We start from the raw sequence: 21,714 nt of genomic DNA, 5'->3' as shown, positions 1-21,714 counted from the left end.
ACTAATGTAAAATGTGATTTTTTCTAACTTTATAAATTTGAATTGGTTACGCGTCTTTCCTTGCCTTGGCAGCTCATGCATCTGATCCGGCAGAGGCCCAAACATATCATTGCACGATGAAGTAGGCTTATGGTTTTATAGTAGTTTGAAACCATACCTTTCTTCAATCTTCGAACAGTGATATCTCTCACCTCAAAAGCTACGGTCCTAAAGAAGCCTGGCAAACGTAACAATATTGTTTTAGCATAGTGAGGAAATATGAATCGGAGGCATACCTACAGAGAAAGATATTAGTGCGAGCAATAGAAGACAAATGTGCAGGCAAAAACACTAACTACAAATTCATTTTACCTGTCTCTATGTACTGCAGAGCTCTACGAAGCCACAAACAATACTGCAAGAACACATGAAACTGGAAAGCGGTTATGAGAGAATGAAAGTTGTTATATATTTGTAAAATTTCTGCAAAGCAAAACTACAGATCTAGCTAGGGAAGAAAACAAAACTTGGAGGAGAAAAAATGAAACTCTATTAATTCATTAATTTTCTTACATTATGCAAAAGCATGATTTATAGAAACAAGCCACCGCACAGAAATATGAAATTAGCGATGAAAGATGCTTAGTTAAACTTATTGATTTGCAGTTTGCATGAAAACAGATCCACTATTCTTGGAGATAATGGAGAGGATCATGCAAGCGGTCCATCATTCACGGAGAGTGAGAGAGGATCATGCAAACTGCATGCAAAACTCACGCTAACAATATTCAGCAAACTTGATAACTAATATTACCCAATAAAACTAATATTCAACAAACTGATAGAGAATGAATACATTACACGGTAAAACTGATAAAGCTAGAAGAATAGAACCGAACACTCTAGAGTTTGAAACCATATTAAATATGGCCAACAACTACCCTACAACTATAGTTCATTCAATAATACATTGGCATCACAATAATGTTATTCCAGATGTTTCTAAAAGGTACCAATAATACAGGATCATGTTGACAGATAATGAGGACTAGAGTTGCAAATAGTGGATATCGCAGAGGCCAATATTGTACTCTACCAACAGCGCAATGCATTCAATATGTACGCAATTGTCAAAAATGAATTAAATATGCTTTGAATATAATACCCTTTGTGAAGGGAATACATCCCATCACATAATAATTATATTTTTGGGGGTTTCATTGAATGAAATAAGATTTCAAAAGATTTTTTTGGAATGCTATCACCATTTATCATTATGGGGGAGACAAATATTTATTGTCTTTTTCTGTATTTGTAAATAATATTGTCTAATAACTAAAAAAATAAAAACAGAAATTATATTTTCTGCAATGACTGTTTGGAGTGAAGATCAATAGAAAAAGAGATAAATAGTATTTTATAAATTGAAAGAAATTGTGCCTCAATTTAAACTTTAGAACTGGATGCAAATACGTTAAATACTGTCATATAATTGACTGGCTTAAAAAATGAATGCATTCAATGAATGCATTAGTAATCCTGTCTATTGGTAGGAACTTCAAAAATGAAATGCATTCAATGAATGCATTAGTAATTCTGTCTATTGGAAGGAACTAATAAAGGATTTCTAATTTGTTTCAATGCATTGAAATTTCTGGATTTAAAAAGAGGAGCTACAAAAAGGCAACAAGATAGATGTATATAACGTGGATTCGTCCAAATTTGATGTTATTAGTTCAAATGAATGTAGTTCTCTCCAGACAATAAATTAAATGAGCAAAAACTATGTACCCAATTGTATCATAATTGATACATGTGTATAGACATATATGTTAATATAACTCATTATGTAATGTTAAAATTTATTTACGTCTTCCCTTATTTACCTATTGACTTATCCCTTAACACTTCCTAAAACTTCAAATGATATATATATATATAGATTAAAAATATTCTATATCAGTGCAAGATTTTGTCTCGACATAGAATTTGGTGATTTATTGCATTCCTTTCGTTCATCAGTTTTCGAGAGCTCTGGAAGGTTTTGTCAACAAAAAAAAATTCAGATTGCTCAGCTAGCATGTTCAAGGGGAGTAGAGTTTTTTGCTTTCATTTCCTATGAAGGTTTAATAAACATATGCTATACTTTTCATATCTGTGTTGCCTTTGTAGCTTAGGTGCAAGCTGTATTTATATATATTTTGATTATTGTTGATTGTTAGCAGATCTGATTTGGAACCGCTTTCACAGAATTCATCCTTCAAGAATAATTTGCAACTTCTCCCTATTTAGCATTGGCTGGTCAGGTCAAACCCCTTCCATCTTGTCACTACGGGCGGCCTCTTCTATGGCACATTCACCTTCTTTGGCATTATTTTATGATGGTGACTATTTGTAGTTTGAAATTTGTCGTAAATCTACAACTTTATGCTAACCATTAATGGTGTGTGGTAACCGCTAGGTTTCTTAAACACATTAGGTGTCAGTATTGTTTTATCACTTTTGTTAACCATCAAGTGCAACAAAAAGGGGACGGGAGAGGGCGTTGGGCGGGCGGAGTGGACTAAATTCTTGTAGAGGGGGTGGCAATTTTTCTTCTCAACATAACTTGCAAATGGGGAATCAATTTTTTGAGTGTGGATAGTCTGTTGAGAGCATTTTTCATATCGGTTCCAATGAGTGGCTGTATGATTACATATGTTTTTATTTAAGGCATTTCCTAATTAATTAGTGTTATTGTAATTAAAATAGGTCACTTGAGTGAGAAATTTTTCTTGCAATAACTTTCAAACAATGACTCACAATTGAGTATTGTCTTGTGATAAAGTTAATTTTTTTATATTTTCCACCCATTAACCTTATTTGCATTCCAAAATGCACTACTTTATAAAGTGTCAAAATTTGGGGGGGCTTCATTTCCAATTTTTTTGTCATCTTGATAAGGTTTCATAGACACCTTGTATATGTCTTCATTGTCCACCGCATGACTTAAAAACATGTAAGAACTTAGTTCAAAGGATATATTTTTGTAAACGCACTCATATAAAGTGCCACAAAATTGAATGTGTGTTCCTTATGGAAGGAATAATTGATCTAATGCTGGGCCTCATTCCTATGCAGATCGATTTGCCCAATTTCAGTTGGTTTGCCATCATCACTCCTTATCAACTTTAAGTGGGGAATCGTGACATTTGTATTGCTAATGCTTTAAATGTTTTAATGGAGCAGTGGAAAAACCTCATGGAGCCATATGGACTTCACATATTTGTAGGGGCATCACATAGACCTACTCTTTTGTATCTCTCATATGAGGAATTATTTTCGCAGACCATTTTGTAAGATTCATGAACATCAAGCACTTCTAAGTAGTATATACTATAGGCCACTCGTTCTTTTTTATTTGTGTTCTTTGATCATCCATGTTGAACACCGAGCACTTCTAAGTAATGTACTTCATGACACTCATGCTTTGTTATTTGTGCTCTTTGATCATACTTCTATCTGCATCTTCAACTTCATGGTTAAGTAGTGATCTGTAGGTTCACTAGTGTAGATTTTTGTATCTCTTGATCTAAACCTTAGGAGGTATGTTGATTCCAACAAACACTAGTTCATCTCTCGATAGAGTATAATACTTGACATGATAAATTAGGAGTTCTTCATTATTATGTTCATCTTCACATGTACATGTTTGTAGGAGGTTCCTTCATTCTCTTTCTCTCTTTTGGAGGAGATTTTTTCTCCCACAGGGTTTTTTCCCTTTCTCTATTTATGAGAGATCTTCAATTGTACATGGGTACCTAACATGGCTAGTAGCCATGACCCATCATCATTGTATCCATTCCTCCTTAAGTTGCTATTAAGGGAAGGTGTTAGTTCAGAATATATTTTACTTATTATTTAATAAGTAATTAGCCCTATGTATTTATACACATGGCTTTAAACCATCTTAGGTAGGTCATGTGGGAACTTGGAGAGTTGTTCAAACTCATCCAAGACACATGTTGCCACTTCATTACCACTTGGTGGAGCTTAATTGCCACCACTTATTGAGTGTTGGGGCTTTTTATTGAACCCAATCACTCTATCTATCTATACACACATTATTCATTATCAATTTACTTCAAATTAGATACTAGCAAACACTTAGTGATCATAATTCTAACAAAAAACTAACAAAACCCTAACAAAAGGCATACAACATTTTTTTTAAATATAAAAAAATAATTATTTTAGATCAATAAATAAATAGGTAAATAAAAACCTTAGAGGAAAAATAAGGGTGGTTAGGGTAAGGGAATAAAAGACTCATAATAAAGAACAAATGCCTAAAGTAAGATATATTTATGAAGGATAAGTAAAAGAGAGTTGAAACTTTATAATTTCTAAAAATTCATATGCAACAACAAAAATTTAGATATAAAAACCTAATAAAAGAAGGATAAAACCTAAGGTCAAAATCCTCGGTTGTGTGAGGAAGTTGGGTTCACAAAATATAATAATAAAAAAACCACTTACATAAATATATCTAGGATAAATAAATAAATGAAATAATTAAACACTAGTTAATCTAAATGAATGAGTTGGGACTAGAAATAATATATTTTAGATTAAATATTGATTAATCACATGTGATTAATCAATCAATAAAAATAAAGAGTGGTAAATTAAAATAACAACATAAAAAATGATACTAAATTTATATGGTAAAATCATTTTGGAAAAGAAAACCCACCACCAAAAAGAATTCAATAATTTAATGATATTCTTAATAAGAGTGCATTTATACAACAACAACCTCCAGAGCTCATGCCATCAAAGTCCTCAAAAGACACATCTAGTTGCCACAAAAGGGAGCCAGAAGACCCTGAAAAGGTCATTCAAAAACACAAGAACAAACCCCCACACAAATAGGCACAGATAAAAAAAAAATTACCGACCACCACAAAGACCCAAAACAATAGGGAAAGAAAAAGAGGGGTACCCTCTCCATCAAAACCAATAGTACCTCCATCCACAACTTCCCAAAACACAACAACTACCCCAGCCACCACTGACAAACCAACACACCCAACACACGAGCAAGACAGGAGAGAAAACGATAGAAAAGTGAAAGGAGAAGCTCCCACACAGAAAACAAAGGAGAGCACCAACACAACAACAATACAGACCAAGGCACAAGCATCCACATCATCATCTTCTTGGACACCCTCATAATCTCCATTTGCAACTTCCCTTGAAACCTTAAACCCACCACTCCTGCCTCTCATCATTTCCTTAAGTAATATCAAAATTACTACGTAGTAACTTTACTTATTATTTTTTCTAATAAGCTCATAAAATTTTATTCAATATTTTTCTTCTTACTAAAAATATTGATTAAGAAAATCCTTTTATTTGATGACCACTTTCTTGCTATGTAAAGTTGGCTCGATAATAGATAAATCCTCTCTTTTGTACTTAACTAATATTTTATATGCTTTGTTGATAATAATGTATTATTTTGACAAGAAAATGAACTATTGCTCATATCTATTTATGTCTTCTTTTTTCATTACATGAAATTAAAAATTTAGTTGATACAAACTAATTATCATGAACCCCAAACTAAAACATTCATATAGTGCATCAACATCAAATTAAACTATCAACATTGTTAATAATGTAATCAACAGCTATGCAACCCCAATCCTAATTACGGGCTTCCACTAAAACTATCGCAGTAGACATCGTGTAAATAAGTTTTATCATGATAAGTTGTATGTGATATATATAGAAGCAAATAGCCTGTACATATTTGAAGGTTTACTCATATTTTTAGTTCCTGCCTGCCAAGAACTATTGGCGAGGGTTAGTCTTTACCATTCGAATAACTGTCGCTGCTACCAATCACGTTTCGTACCAAAAAAAATCCATGAGGTGCCGTTTTCACTTTTTGCAATGTTTAAATTGCTGAAACTAAACAAATTACAGGGAATGGCCATTTCGAGAATCGTAGCAATGGGTTAGTATGCTCATATTAAACAAGGATAAAATATAGATGGTTTGTAGTTGTAAACATGCTGCCCACGCGTCCTTGTGCTCTGCCATTTTCATTTTTTCTCTCCTTGCTGGGTTTGAAATCAGTTTGTTTTTTAAGCTTTGGGACAGAGAAAGGATAGAAAAAAGCCATGCAAACTTGTTCCACTGTTGTATTGTCCTCTGCGATTGTGCAGGCATTGGACCCCGATTTTGAAGACATAAATGCTCAAACAGAGCTCCAGTGTAATAATTTCTATGAATTACTGAGTAGGAGATATAACGAGAATGGTAAAATGCCTTATGATGGCAGTGATTGGGCACTAGTGTGCCAGCTTTGTTATCCGTTAAGTGATTTTGCCAGCCATTTGTCAGAATTTTAGGATTGATTTGATAAAATGAGGGATGCCAATTTCATAAGTTCACAAGTATTGTTTACACCAGGTCTTTGCTGGCAATACAGAAACACCTCTCGGCCACCAGAGATTCTTTAGGATACACTTAATGCTGGATAGCCAAGCCAAAAATTCTATGTTCTTCCATTATATAAATAAGGAGGAAGAGAGGTAAGTGGTCATAAAGTTGAACTCTGTTTTTAAGATTATGGAATCCTCTTGTCTAAATTCTCTCATTCTTCGATTTCCAAGTATATGTTTTTCTACTTTGGTTCTTTTGAAGGAGAGGTTTAAAGCCTTGTTGCAGAGCCAGAGATCTGTTTTCGCTTATTTCAAGGAAAGATTTAAAGCCTTGACACAGAGGCAAAGTTCTGCTTTTGCTCATTTCAAGGAGAGGTTTAAAGCCTTGATGCAAAGTCAGAGTCACTCCGACAAAAATGGCAAGTCCTTGAGTCCGTAGTTGTGTTAGCACCGTGAACAAGAAGGACCTCTTATTGAAAGAAATTGGAAACAAGGAAAATTTAAGTTCCAAAAGGAATTTTGTCAGCCTTACACATTTGATGCAGTTTTCCGTAATCTGTTGAGCACCAAGAAATTTACCATGCAAGGTAATTAATTCCCTTCTTTTTTCCCCCTTTTTTTCAGATTTCATAGTTCTAAGTTCATCAAAAAGGGGCTTCACTGGGTTACCCAGGAAACAATACTGCATTCCAATTATGCCTCATTGCCCAAAGCTACTACAGATTGAATTTAATTGGCCTTAGCTTCTAGCGTCTATTCTCCCATCTTTGTGGAGATTTCTCAAGCCTGCAACTGTACAAAAATAAAGGAAAACGGTAGTAAGAACCAGTACCTCAGCACCATATGTATTTGAAAATATAGTTAGCAAGATTTTTTATGATTAAACAACTATTTTGTTTTAGCTTATTTTGTTAGAGAAAAATTTGCATTATGAAATGTGTAAATTATACTAAAATCTATGATGGTTTTAATTATAGAGATGGTAGCTTAATGGGATGACACTTTCTGAGTCATTAGAATCTTTATATCTTTTTACCTCTGTTCTTTTTCAATGGACTCTTGTTATCAACTTATATTTTTCATTTACTCTGCATTTAACTGTGTAAGCTTTGATTTCTCATAAGGCATATAGATGCTTCTTGCCTAATTATCTACTAGCCATGTCAGCATTGTATTTTTGCATAATTAATATAAATCTAATCTGACCTGATCAAAAAAACTGTGTAAGCTTTGTATTGATCACAACCATAAGAAAATGGAGAAAAACAAAGATTACACATCTAAATCCAGAGATCATACATGTAAATTATAATAAACTATGGAAATATTGTCAGAAAACCTAGATAGAATTGTCAAGTTTGTTCAAAACTTCGAAGTGTTCAAATTCTTAACCATTGTAATTAGTTACTACACAATGCCTTCCCCTAACAACAACATTTTAGCTATATTTGCAATTTCACTTATCTTACGTGTGATGTGCTCCTACACCAAAAGATTGTCCTAGTGTTGAAAGACAAGTTACCAAAGGTGTCAAAGGTAGTGATTTTCTATATAAGCAAGGCCTTTTGTCAAAAGACGCATCCATTTTTAATGAATCCATTCTCTCCAATAGATTGTACGTCAGATTAATCTGTTTCTAGAGATTGAAGGACAGAAACCCCTTGATTTCTATCACTAGATTAGCAAATGGTAACCCCTAATTCAGATTTAAGTGATCTCGTTCAGAGATTATACTTAAGCTTCATTGTGGCAGACAACTAAGGATTCAAGCCTGAGAGATGAAGGATTTCAGGTCACTTGCAGAGGCCAAGTTTTGACTTTGTTGTAGAGCTGTCTGATCATTCAGCGTTATAGTTGCTGATTTTTAGTGGTTACTTTGGCACCATTTCCTTGCGTTTGATGGGAAACTTGTTGAGAACCATATATAATAACTTCATTGTTGGTTTTCTGTGATAATTGATTTGGATTGTAGTTTCAGAAATATCTATGTTACTTAAACTAGAAGTGAATAATAGATTGTGATTGGGCTGCTGTGCTGATAGTTTATAGCTGTTTGTATTTAGCGACTGCAAATATATTTGCTTTTTCTGGTAATCTAATCTTGATTAATGACAAAATAAGTTCAATTATTTGGTATTGAAATACGTGAGGTGAGAAATTTAATCAAATATTACTCATTATTCCAATTGGGGATATTACAATATGCAACATGCAGATTGTCTAAAGTAGATTAATTCAACTTAGCTTCCATTTTAAATTGTTTGTAGTTATTTTTTAAAAAAATTGATGTGCTTGATAAATTCAACTGAGATAGCATATAGCAAATGCCTTTGAGTGTGTAGGCACCCTTGTTTTGGAGACACTGCACAGGCATCCCAGCACAGACTTCATAAAACTTATAATGCATTATTAACACAGTCAATAGTGTAATAACATTGCTCAGAAATACCACCAATCATTGTCTACATCAAACAATTATTACCTTGGCCTTGGAGATGTATGTGATAAATTAGAACTGGATTGCATCTAGGTGTTGTACTCATAAATTTCTTTGTGTTCTACCCAACATAATTATCTTATATTGCTTTATAGGGAAAAATAGTTCTTAAGAACTCTACCCAAAGCTTTTTTTTTTAAAAATCTATGACAAATTGGCCTTCCAGATTCATCTTTAACATAAAACTTGAATCTTGCCAATTTTTTTTGTTCATAGTGATGTTTATCAAATTTGTTTCTCGTCTAAACTATCAAAAACTAATTTGCAGTAGAAATGTGCACAAAGAGATAATCTTGTGAAAAATGTGGAAGCCAGAGCAAAGTGCTCTTTTGTACATATAAACGTATTTTGATCTTAAACTATGCCAAACTTGTTTATTCCATAATAGTTTCAGCTTGAACTGCGTCAAGCTTGTCTGTGGCATTAAACCATTGTCTGCGGTCTAGATTAAATTATTTGCAATCATTACTTATTTAATGAGTTTTTTTCATTATATTTTTCAGCTTGAACTGGACCGAATTTGTCTGGGCCATGAAACCTTTATGTGCACTCTATATTAAATTATCTAAATTCATTACTTATTTACTTTGTAAATAGATTTTGATTTTTTCATATCTCACCTTATACTTATTTACTTTGTAAATAGAATTTGATTTTTTTCACATCTCATCTTATACTTATTTACAGTCTTATGTCTCAGGCATAGACTTTAGGCTGCAATGACACTCCTAAACTGCACCAACTCTGATTAGATTTCATGTGACCCATTCAAGTGCAGATCACTAATTTATTAGCTCTATTTGTTGTTTTATAGCACAAATTTAGGATGGAAAATCCACTAACAAAGTGTGTCTTTCATTCTTAGGATGAAATCACTAAAATATAGATATACTCAAACTAGTTCTTTGTTATCTCTCACAAAGTTGTTATTATTTAAGAGTGTCAATTTGGACCTTGGCTTGTGGTTGAAATCTTTGTGTTGATCTACAGTAATGGCCTTTTGAAAAAAAAAAATTGTCTACGATGGTGTCATATTAACACAAACCTTGTGGTTTCCACTGTTTAGCATGGTTTTGTTGGAGTGATTCTGGACACTGTTTGTTGGAAATGGCTTTGGGCAACATACACAGGCACTTTTTGTCAACAAACAAATTATGTTCATGCCCCTTGTTTATGCTTCCACATTTTGCACACATGTCTAATAAGGCAGTTGCAAATACACCTTACAAAGTTCCTTTATTCTTTGTGCTTTGATGCATGGATGTCAAATCCTATTCTCTAGATCTCCCATTTTGCATAGGCAGGGAATACACTAAGAAAGGTTGTACAGCCTGGATATACACCTGCCAATTGCATTTTCTTGAAAGTTTCTCAAACCTTTTCAACAAATCCAATTTGTGTATATCCTGCAATCATTGCGTTCAATGAGACAACATTTCTTTGAGGTGTTTTATCAAACAGTTCAGTGCCTTGTCCATGCGTTCACAACTTGCATAGGGTAGTTGTAATGACAATGTTTGAAATTCTTGTATCCCTAATGCTTCAATGGATGTCCATAACCTGTTACAATGCTCCCATTTTTGCACACACTGGGAGTACAATGGCAAATGTTGTGGCATTTGTTAACACAATGTGACTAGTCTGTGACGATACTCTTGTCCTTTGTAGGTTGCAATAATTATATTCCATGAGATAGCGATATGAACGTTTGTGTTTGTGTGCTAAAGACATTGTTATTTTATTATTTGAACTCTCGCCCAATATTTCCTCGCATTTGCAATGGCTGGCAGATAAATTTTGGGGGAGATACTATTATTTTATTATTTGAACTGTCAACTAATACTTTTTTAACTTCCAAGAAAGACAGTCGGATAGTTGATGCAAATTTTGGTTCCTATGTTTACCAAGCCCTGAAACATATTGTCATCATCAAACTGAGCCAAGATGCTCTGTTTGTAAAAGGTGACGTAGGGATACATGTGGCTCTTTTTGTGTTTGGTGAACAGGGAAATAACAACATCTCGCCTTGATTTCAAGTCCAATGGGTTACGTGTTGTTAAAAATCAACATTTATGACAGTGATCTTCTATATATTATTTTCTTGACTTGAACAGCATGTAATTGGCTTTATTCCTTAGCTCGTGTTGAAAATCTATCTATGTTTTCAACTTTGTGCTCATGCTTTAACTGCTAAAAAGTATTATCATTTATATGTTGTTGTTTTTTTCATCCTATAACTTGTTTCTAGTCTATCTTTTAATTTCCTAAAAGCTGGTTGTTTTATGTGCAATAGATAATAATTTTCTTTCATGTGGTCCAAAGACAAATATTTCTCATGATTATGAGCTTTTGTTAGGGTACAATATCTTGTGTTTGATAGCAGACTGTTTTTGGTTTCATTAAACATTTTACCTTTATCAACGGTTGTTATGATTTGATTGACAAATATTACAATCTTGATATCTTATCCGCATTGTTTAGCCAATGAACAAACAAAAACAGACATAACTTACATAACTGACATAACAAACTAAAAAAACCGTCCTTACATTTCTAGTAAATTATAAATAATAGCCATTCTAGTAAAATAATGGATTGAAACATTAAGCAATCATTAATGAATTTCTACGCTGAAAATTTATTATGCTAATTCAAAAGTATTATGTAAAAATATTGAAGTATTAAATTTTGTTTGAAAAATCATCTTAATTTAATTTTATAATGTGTAAAGTTAATATGGTATTTATTAGGAATGACAAGGAATATTATAAAAAATCAACCTACATGTCGGGGTTGCACGTGATATAAAAGAAAATAGTCTAAACTTCCATGTCTATGATTCAAAGTTGTACATGATTAAAAGAAAATAATTTGGGAGCGATGGAAGATTGGATACTTTTGTTGGGAAGGCACACTTCAAGGTTTCACTAATATTTGTTTTAAATTATAAAAACTCATCTTACTCTCTAGACCTGATGTTTTTAAGAATAGTGCAAGCAATAGGAATATGGTACAATGGATTATTTATTAGTGAGTCTCATTGGTAAAAATCTACTATGGTAATCCAAAGGTATTTAGCAACAATATTGAAGCATTTTACTAGCATATGAAAAGCCATCTTAATATCAATATAGTTCTCAACTTTATAATTAAAAAGCTAAAATGACATTTATTAGAAATAACAATCATCTCGTGGAAATCCTGGTCATGCTAATATTAGTGGAGTTGGGCATGATAGCTCTAGAATTGTTCAATTTATCTTTTCTATCTACAAGGGTCTACATTCTAACAATTTGATGGAGGCTCTTGCCATTTTATATGTTGTGGAGCGTAGTTGCAATCTAGGGTGGAGAAAGATCATCTATGAATTTTATCCTCAGGTGGTAGTGACTTTGTTGAATAGGCAGAGGTTAGATGATGTTTACTAGCATCTAGCTTTGGTTATTAAACAGATTCTTCATTTGTGTGTTTCCTTGGAATTTGTGACTTTTTTTCATATCTCGTGAGAATGGAATTGAGTTGCGGACTGTTTGGCCAAATGGGCCTCTAATCAAATGCTAAATTGGAATACTGTGGATAGGGGACAATTAACCCTGGATCTGTCTCAAAAGTTGGACCAATTAGTCGAGATTGACAGGGTTGTTTAATGCGTGTGCTTTATATTTCTTTTGGTTTGAATAAATTTTTACCCCTTTTAAATGTAAATCAAAAGTAAAAAACATCCATAAAATATAAAGAATGACATTTAGAAATATGGTGCAAGTCAAAATCCCAAACCAACAAATGTTACAAACTATCTTTGTCTTCGTGGCATTAGAAATTCACAACTAACATTATGCCTCTTATGAGAGCATTCAATTAACACATCATAATATCTTATTAAGATTAAGTCACAGCCCAGAAGAAAAACAACATGATCATTTATTTGTGCAATATATGAGAACGTAATTACAAACACAATCGAATATGATCTTTATTCAAACAAAACAAGCCAAAATTCCCTGATCCTATATTTGTTTGTTTTTACCTCACTTTCTACACGAACCCACAGAACACCCACTTCAGATGACAAACCACATGGCTATTCACACTACATCTTCCTCACATTTTTGGACTATATTTTCTACCAATACCTCAATGGTTCAATGTCACTTCTTCTTCACATTTGTCAATCTCTTCTTTCAACTTGGTTCCTACCAGAGACCAATGTCATGCTCTTTTGTATCAGACTTGGCATCTCTTTCTCTTTGTCTCTTATCAACTTATACCCACAAACACTTGTATCGCGTTCTTCTCAAACACCAAACCCAAACCACCTCTCTACGTTTCTTGATTTAATTTGCTATGAAGTGCAGTGCTATATTAGTCTCCCTCTACCTCTTAAACCTATTCTTCATTTTATTTCCTCTCGATCGAGGTCCTTCCTCTTTCCTTTTAGTTTTCTCTTGACTGGTTTCCTCTTTTCATGAGTTCTCTTCTCCTTAGCCCTTTTTGTTCTTCTTGAATCGATCCTCCCTATCCTCAACTACTTCACAACTATTTTTTTCCAACACACCGGTTTCCACTTATACCTAATTGCTCTAAAAATTGAATCTCCTCTAAAATGAACATGTCCAATGAGCTTTTCCCAAATGTGGACCAATGCTCTTGCATCAAGATCCACTAGAGATAAAATAAATCATGTGCTCTTGCGCATGAGTTCATTGAGGGAATAACACAATAACTTTCCATCAAGAGAGTCTCTCGTTGACCCCCTAGATATGGATAAGTAGTTACCTTCCTACAACACAAAATCAATCCATGGTCCTCGAACTCTATGGATAGGACTGATGTAGTATTCATATGCCTCCTTGGCATCAAGAACATCCTTAGCTCCTTTAATCTCTCAAAGAAAACTCTATGAGCCTAGATTTCATGTAACAACAACTACATTGACTCAATGTATCAGCAATTTCACTTGCTTGCCTACTCAAACAATACATCAAGCTTTCCATTCTTGCAATAGGAAACTCATATATGATAGCAATTAAACTGATGTCGATGGAGTATTTGCACATTCTCCATTCTTTTTCAGCACAAGGGCTAAGACACTCCCTTACCAATTCACTCTCAAGCAATTGTTCAACCTATTACTCTCGAATCTCAACCTCTCTTTGTTGCAACCTCATCAATTGATTTTATCTTAATCTTCTCTTCTTTGCTTTCAGACACTAGTACACTTATCCCCTCATCGTCATCCTCTTCCTTTAGGCCTTCGAAGTGACATTTACCTACTACAAATTCATTATCTTTGACTTCTTGTCCAGTTTTTGCAATCACAACAACCAAAGAAAAATACTCCCTTTGCAAAGCATCCATTCTACTTGTAATCATTTCCAATTTTCATGAAGCTTTCTTTTCATCCTAATACTTTTCCCAATATGGGATTATCATAGGTCTTCTCATGACCCATCTCATCTTTATCTTCGAATTCATCTTCGTCCTTAGGGACTCGCACATCCCTCACACAAACTTTCACTCACAATGTTATGCACTCTCTTGTATCTCCTTTACCCTCTCTAATCACAGATCTCCTCTCACATGCAACAAGGTCTTCCAGGGTTCATGCCCTTTGTAATTATAGACTCCTCTTCTACAACAAATTCCTTCTAGGTTATACTTGAGACACATCCATGCTTTTGTGCTCTACAACAAATTCCTTCTAGGTTATACTTGAGACACATCCATGCTTCTATGCTCCCAAGCACAAGTCTTATAGCTTTGATACCAAACTGATGCAAGTCAGACTCACACCCTCACGCTCTAATACTGAACTGATGCAAGTCAAAATCCCAAACCACATGGCTATTCACACAATCGACTACAATCTTTATTCAATATATGAAAAGGCAATTACAAACACAATCGACTACAATCTTTATTCAAACTAAACAAGCCAAAATCCTTTTTACCTGCTTCAGATGAGAAACCACATGGATATCACACTACCTCTACCTCATATTTCTGGACTGTTAATTTTACCAATACCTCAATGGTTCAAAGTCACTTCTTCCTGACATTTCCCAGCCTCTCCTTTCAGATCGGTTCCTATGAAAGACCAATGTCACACCCCTCCGTATCTTTGTCTATGATCAATTGTACCTGCAAACACTCGTATCTCCTTCCTCCCAACCACCAAACCCAAACCACCTCTCTATGTTTCCTGGTCCGATCTGTCACAGAGTACAATTCTATAGCAGTCTCCCTTTGTCTCTGAAAGCTATTCTCTGTTTTATTTCCTTCCGATCGAGGTCCTTCCTCTTCCCTTTTTGTTTTTCTCGTGATTGGTTCCCTCTCATTGTGAGTTCTCTTCTTCTTGACGCATTCTGTTCTTCTCGAATCGATCCTTTGTGTCCTCAACCGCTTCACAACTATTTTTTTCCAACACGCTGGTTTTCCACCAATACCTAACTACTCTAAAAACTGAATCTCCTCCAAAATGAACACTTTCAATGATCTTTTCCCAAATGTGGATTGATGCTCCTGCATCAAAATATTATAGATCTTTGAAACATGTCTATATTAAAAATGCTAACATACTAGTCTGAAATTATTTTTGAAAAGTTATTTTCTTTTATTTTAGATTTATTTTATTTTATTAGTTTTGATTAAATAATAGATTAGATCACGAAGCTTGGTTGAAGTAAGATCTAGTAGGATATATTTGTGAGGATTTAGAGAATATTTTATTTTATTAGTTTTGATTAAATTATAGATTAGATCACGAAGGTAGGTTGAAGTAAGATCTAGTAGGATATATTTGTGAGGATTTAGAGAATATTTTATTTTATTAGTTTTGATTAAATAATAGATTAGATCATGAAGCTTGGTTGAAGTAAGATCTAGTAGGATATATTTATGAGGATTTAGAGTACTTCATATCTATAATAACAAAAAATGGAATATATGTATGGATTAGAAAAAATAAGGTTTTTTGATCTAAATAGCACCTAACCAGATAACAAGCAAATAGATTCATTGTAGATATAGAAGAATTATTTGTATATTTTTTTCAAAAAAAAATTATAGATATCTATGTATATATTGCACCAATGATGTAAAGAGTTAGCTTCCTACAATTACCTTATATCGATCAATTATAGTCTCATTATAAATCACATATCAAACAATAAGATGTTCAATTATTTTTCTATCATAATAATTTTCATTTCTAGAGAAAATATATAATTATGATTTATGGAGATAATACATTCCCAATTCCTTTTGTTATGATCATTTCTACCTAATTATATATATAATATTAATTGTATTATTTTCTAATAAAGCTAATAATGGTTTATTAATATGCTTTAAGGTATTATTCATTTCATTTTAAGTACACCACTAAAGTTTAAAAAAAAAGAATTGCACAAAATATAGTCATGAAAAAATAAATCACCAAACATTGAAAAGACATAAATTTCAATAGATACAACTATTTACATTGAAAAGAATAAGTCACATATATAATATATAATGAGAAATATAGATCTACAATATTTGTATGGTTATATAAGTTCTAAGAATCCTTCTTATGCATTAGAATAGTGTCTTCTAGATTTTAAAAAAAAAGCATTTATCACATAGACAAAACATAAGCTAAGAATACATCACTATGAGGAAAACCCCATGCTAAAAACTCTCAATTGGGTATCCTCCTAGGAATTTTTCATGGTTCACCTCAATGACTATCACCTAGATGCATTAGTGTTTAGGGTCATTCATGCACATGAAAGAAAAATTATTTCAAGTCATTGATAATGAGATATTATTCATCAATATTGACTCAATATCAATACAAATAGTTATTAATAAATGATATTACATGATGAAAACATGAAAAAATAATCATTGAAAATTGTGTTGCTTCTTCATTATGAGCATTACCTATATGTAATGATTTTTTGAGTAGACTACCCATCTAGTCATAAAACATAAGTTTAAGCACTACTTCTTTACCAAAATTAAAGAATTATTATATGTTTAATGCATACCCTGAATACAAAAAAAATTTACTATGTAATAAAAATTATATAATAGCATATATAACCAAAAATACAAAAACATAAAAAAAATCTACATTTTTTGGCTATTGCATTCCCTTTTCTAATTCCTTTAGGAACATAGTGGTACTTATAAGGGGTGGCTATCATCCTAAGAAAGCGTGTGATGAGAAAAACCTAAAAAGAAAAGCTCACCCATTATAATAAATAATATTTTTAAACAATCATAGCAAAACATAAATGATTTTATTCATAAAAATATTGTATGGTCTCCATGATAGAAATCTCCAAATCGTCTTCATAAAAAAATATTCATATACAAAGAACAAAATTTATGTGATTAATTTGTTTTTATTAGGATTAATCCAAGTTTTGAAGGGACCAAAAACCCTACTATAGAATGCTACCTAAAGAGAGAACATATCCAACCAACAACCAAACAACAACAGTTAAAAGGAGACTAAAAATAAAGAAATCTAACTACTACAACACCAAGGCCACAACCACAGCACAAACTTGCTTACAAAAATAGCAATTTTGAGCCAACAAAAACTTCAAGAAAAATACTTTAGTGGAATGAAAACTTTTCAATCATTTCCTTTTGATGTAGATACAAGATCCTCATCCTTATCTTTAATCTCTACCTCAATAGGAGAAACAAGAGTAAAATATGGGATAAGGGCAGAAAAAGTCCCCATACAACAACTCCTGACCTCTCCCACAAGAATTGTAATGCCCACCAAAATACCCTAGAGAAACTAACCAATATAACAAGGAAATAGAGATTTATTTTTTTTAGATCTAATTATAACACAAGTAACTCAAGATGACATATTCATTTAATATAGCATGTCTCATAAGAACATAATTAATCAAGCGGAAATAAACTCACATCACATAGATTAACTTTCCCTAGGGTATCCCAACAACATAGCTTAACATAACATTTAAACATATGCAATGTCATGAAACCTTACAATTTCTTTTCTACATTAATTCCCAATACCCTTTATGCACAAAATTTAAGCATAGAGTACCACTAATATGAAAGGTTCATTTTATAGCTCCAAGTCCAAATGTTCCTACTCAATGATCCTTACCATTCGATGTACATAACAATTCTAAGCATTATCATTTGTCATTTCTCAATAGAAGCTTTCATACAAGACTTTTGCATAATGCACATCTCAATAGCGTATGATTCACGTATTACAAATCCAAAAAACATTATCTATTCCATCATGGAATCATAATCCCTAGCTACAAAATATATATATCCAAGGATTCATAAGATATTCTACAAGAGTATCCTTATCCATATGCAACATCTATTATGATGACAAATTACATTCTCAAGCTACAATATCATTATGCATTATATATCCCATTTATATATAATGATCATCACTTGATTACCACATCTACTCTTACACATTGAATCATAGTTCATGCTTCAATTACAATTATCCAAGGTACATGATTACAATGCTATATCCAACCCAAAGAATACATAATAATTTGTTCCAAGAATCCAAGCTCAAGTTGAAGGAATAAGGACTCCATATCCACACACATGAACATCCAAAAAAGAGAAATCCTAATGGAAGAAGGAATCAAAACACTTGATCATGTGGAACCAATAAGGTCCAACCCCCATGCTTCGGATAATGACATGAGGTCTCACCCACACACTAAACTTAGGACACAACATAACTGACAACCAGCCACAAAGACGATACCAAAACCACAACACAAGGCTCAACCACATGGCACAAGACAACAAGATAACAAGACTCCAAAGACTGCCAACAAGTCAAATCACAATCAATTAGGATGCATATAGGGAAGAGTGTCATGGCATTCTATCACATCAGAGGGTTTATCCTGGTGGTCTTTTGCCCCAGCACCTATGATACCCATGCATAACCATCTCAACCTTTGAGAGAATCAAGGGATTTCAATTACCTCTCCAAGGCCTTCCCAAAGCTCATCCAGAGTCTATACTAGCACTCTAGGTCCATGAGTGGGGCACCACAAATCAATTCATTATCTTATTAATGTGAAATCATATTGCCCTTCCAATCTAGGTTAGTTTATTATTCATGGTTATCAGTTATTTACACATAGAAAAATTTCAATGAGATTTCATGGTAGTCTAGACCACAATACCTATCTCAAGTCATCTCCAGACAACCTATCTCTCATAACCCCAACACTCACTTGAAAGCCACTATCCCTATCATGCTCCTAAACATAGGGTATACATATCATATGAATACAGCATGGCTCTTTCAAGATAATATCACAAATATCTACAAGAGGATTCACATCCAACAAAATCATATACATGACTAATTCAAAATACCATAAACAATGTTTAATCAAGAGCCTATGCCCTTAAGCATGATTTAATGCCAATATCGAATTCCAGTAATTCACAATCAGATAAAACATTATCCCAAAAGCCATATACCAACAAAATTCAATCTCATATAAAATAGACAAAAACTGAAAAACACATAGTAAATACAAACAATCAGGCAAGCCTCTAATCTGGCCAAATCGATCATAGACTACAAAAAGACTAATAGGATTCCAAAGAGCAGAATGGTGCATTCACATATTCGACTAGCGCATCCAAGAAGTGATGCAGGGCCTTCATTAACCAGTTTAGCACTTTTTCACCCCAGAATAGCGCATTTATACAACGGGATACCGCTTTTACACAAAACTATAGCACATAAACCAAATTTTGCAGCATATATGACTCATTAAATGGTCCTTTTACTAAACAGTCTAGCACATTTACATAACAAAGCAGCACATATGAATATAACAATTGCACATATGACATATAAAGTAGCGCATATAACATATATTGTAGCAAATTTGTTAACCAGAATAGCGCATTAGCGATAGAGTTGGAAAAGATTGAGACGTGGAACGGAATAAATCAACCAAGTACGAAAAATAACTTAAATGCATAAAACGATGCCAACACAAGTATACAAGACCTAAATCAACCAGAACAAGGGTACAAATTAAAATTACAAAATCAGAACACCAAATCACAAGCGCAGCTTCCCGATTGCTCACAAGAACTCTCATTTTCAGGTGACATACAACATTTACTCTTGGGCAATGCCAAGCACAAGAAGCAACATGATACATTACTAGGGGAGGATTGAAGTTGTAACACAATACTCATTACAATGAAATAGACAAGGAAAGGAAAAAATAATCGATCCTCTCCGAAATAACAAAGAGGGGATTAACGATACCCAACACACTCACGGATAATAAGCCCAAAATCTTTGAATCAACAAATAATCAAAGAGCAATATCTCAATGATGCATACAAAACAAGATCATTTTTCAATAACAAAGCAAACACAAGTTCTTTCCACAATCATTGCGAAGACAATATTTTCAAAAATCAAATGCACAAGAAGGTTTAAATCCTCCAACTTGGAATTTGAAGTAATGGACAAAGGGGAATTGCAAAAGAGAAAACACAATCATGACTCCAACCAAAAATCAAACCGATCTTCAATCTTCAATCATTCACGATAAAAATCCATTGAAAACCAAAATTTCAAATCAAATATCTAGCCAAGCAACCTCCCAAAATCTCAAAACTCCAAATTTATAAAAAATTAATCCAAAACTTTTTATAATTAATTAATAAAATGTTCACTAGCCTAGCTACTTTTATCAAATAAATAATAATAATAATAATAATCCAAAACCATAACTTATCGAAGCCAATCAAAAATAATGAAAAATATATTAAACCTTACTAACCATATCAAAAATTGCAGTAAAATATAATAAAATAATATTAACCTCCAACTCACACTCCCAAAGCCAATAGCAAAAGAGGGTATGTAGAATAAATAATAAATCAAATAAGAAAAAAGGGTAAATAATATAAATAACCAAAGCCATAAAATTAAATAAATAAAAGCACAAATAAATACAAATACTTAATTAAATATAAACCACAAAATAAACATTAATATATAATAAACCCTCAACAATTAAATACACATTTATTAGTTCAACAATTAAATACTAATGCATCGGCCTGATGCATTTTTTGTTTTCAATTGACCAATCAGTTTTGAGTATTATTAAAAACTCATGAAATTGTATATTTTTAATATTAATACATATTTAACTATTTTTTTTTTTTTAAATTATTAGGAAATAGGAGTGACAATCATTGTAGAAATTATAATTATTGATTTGTTTGAAAAATTTAATAAATTTTTGAAACTTCATATTATTTCATTTTATTAGTAAGCATTTATTATTGACAGTTGTCGTGTTTGGCATTGCATCACGAGAGCATATGCAATGAACGCTAACCGGCAAATGTACAAATTTGTTCTCCCAAAATCTGTAAAAATCTTCCGCATTCAGTGCTTATGAATGCTTTGTGCCGAGTTTAATTCATTTTTGATGTTGAGAAACCTAACTTTCATTATTAACATTCTAATACTCAACAACGAGCATTAGTAAGTTACTGAGCTTCGTAATAGGATTGTTCAGGTATGGACTTCTTTGTTTGTCTTTGCAATTTTGTTTTTAAATTTCTGTTTTATTTTTTAAGCTAAGGTGTAGATTTTGATCATTGTCTCTAAATATATGTGCCAAAGTATTTCAGGTTTGTTTCTAGCAGTTGCTATATATATCCTTGGGGACAATTTTTATAAGCAAAGTTTGAAGAAAAATTGTCCATCAGGTAACAAACAAAGGG

The sequence above is a fragment of the Cryptomeria japonica genome, chromosome 3 (assembly GCF_030272615.1).
Source record: "Cryptomeria japonica chromosome 3, Sugi_1.0, whole genome shotgun sequence".
NCBI lineage: Eukaryota > Viridiplantae > Streptophyta > Pinopsida > Cupressales > Cupressaceae > Cryptomeria > Cryptomeria japonica.
Note: the sequence above shows the minus strand (reverse complement) of the source record.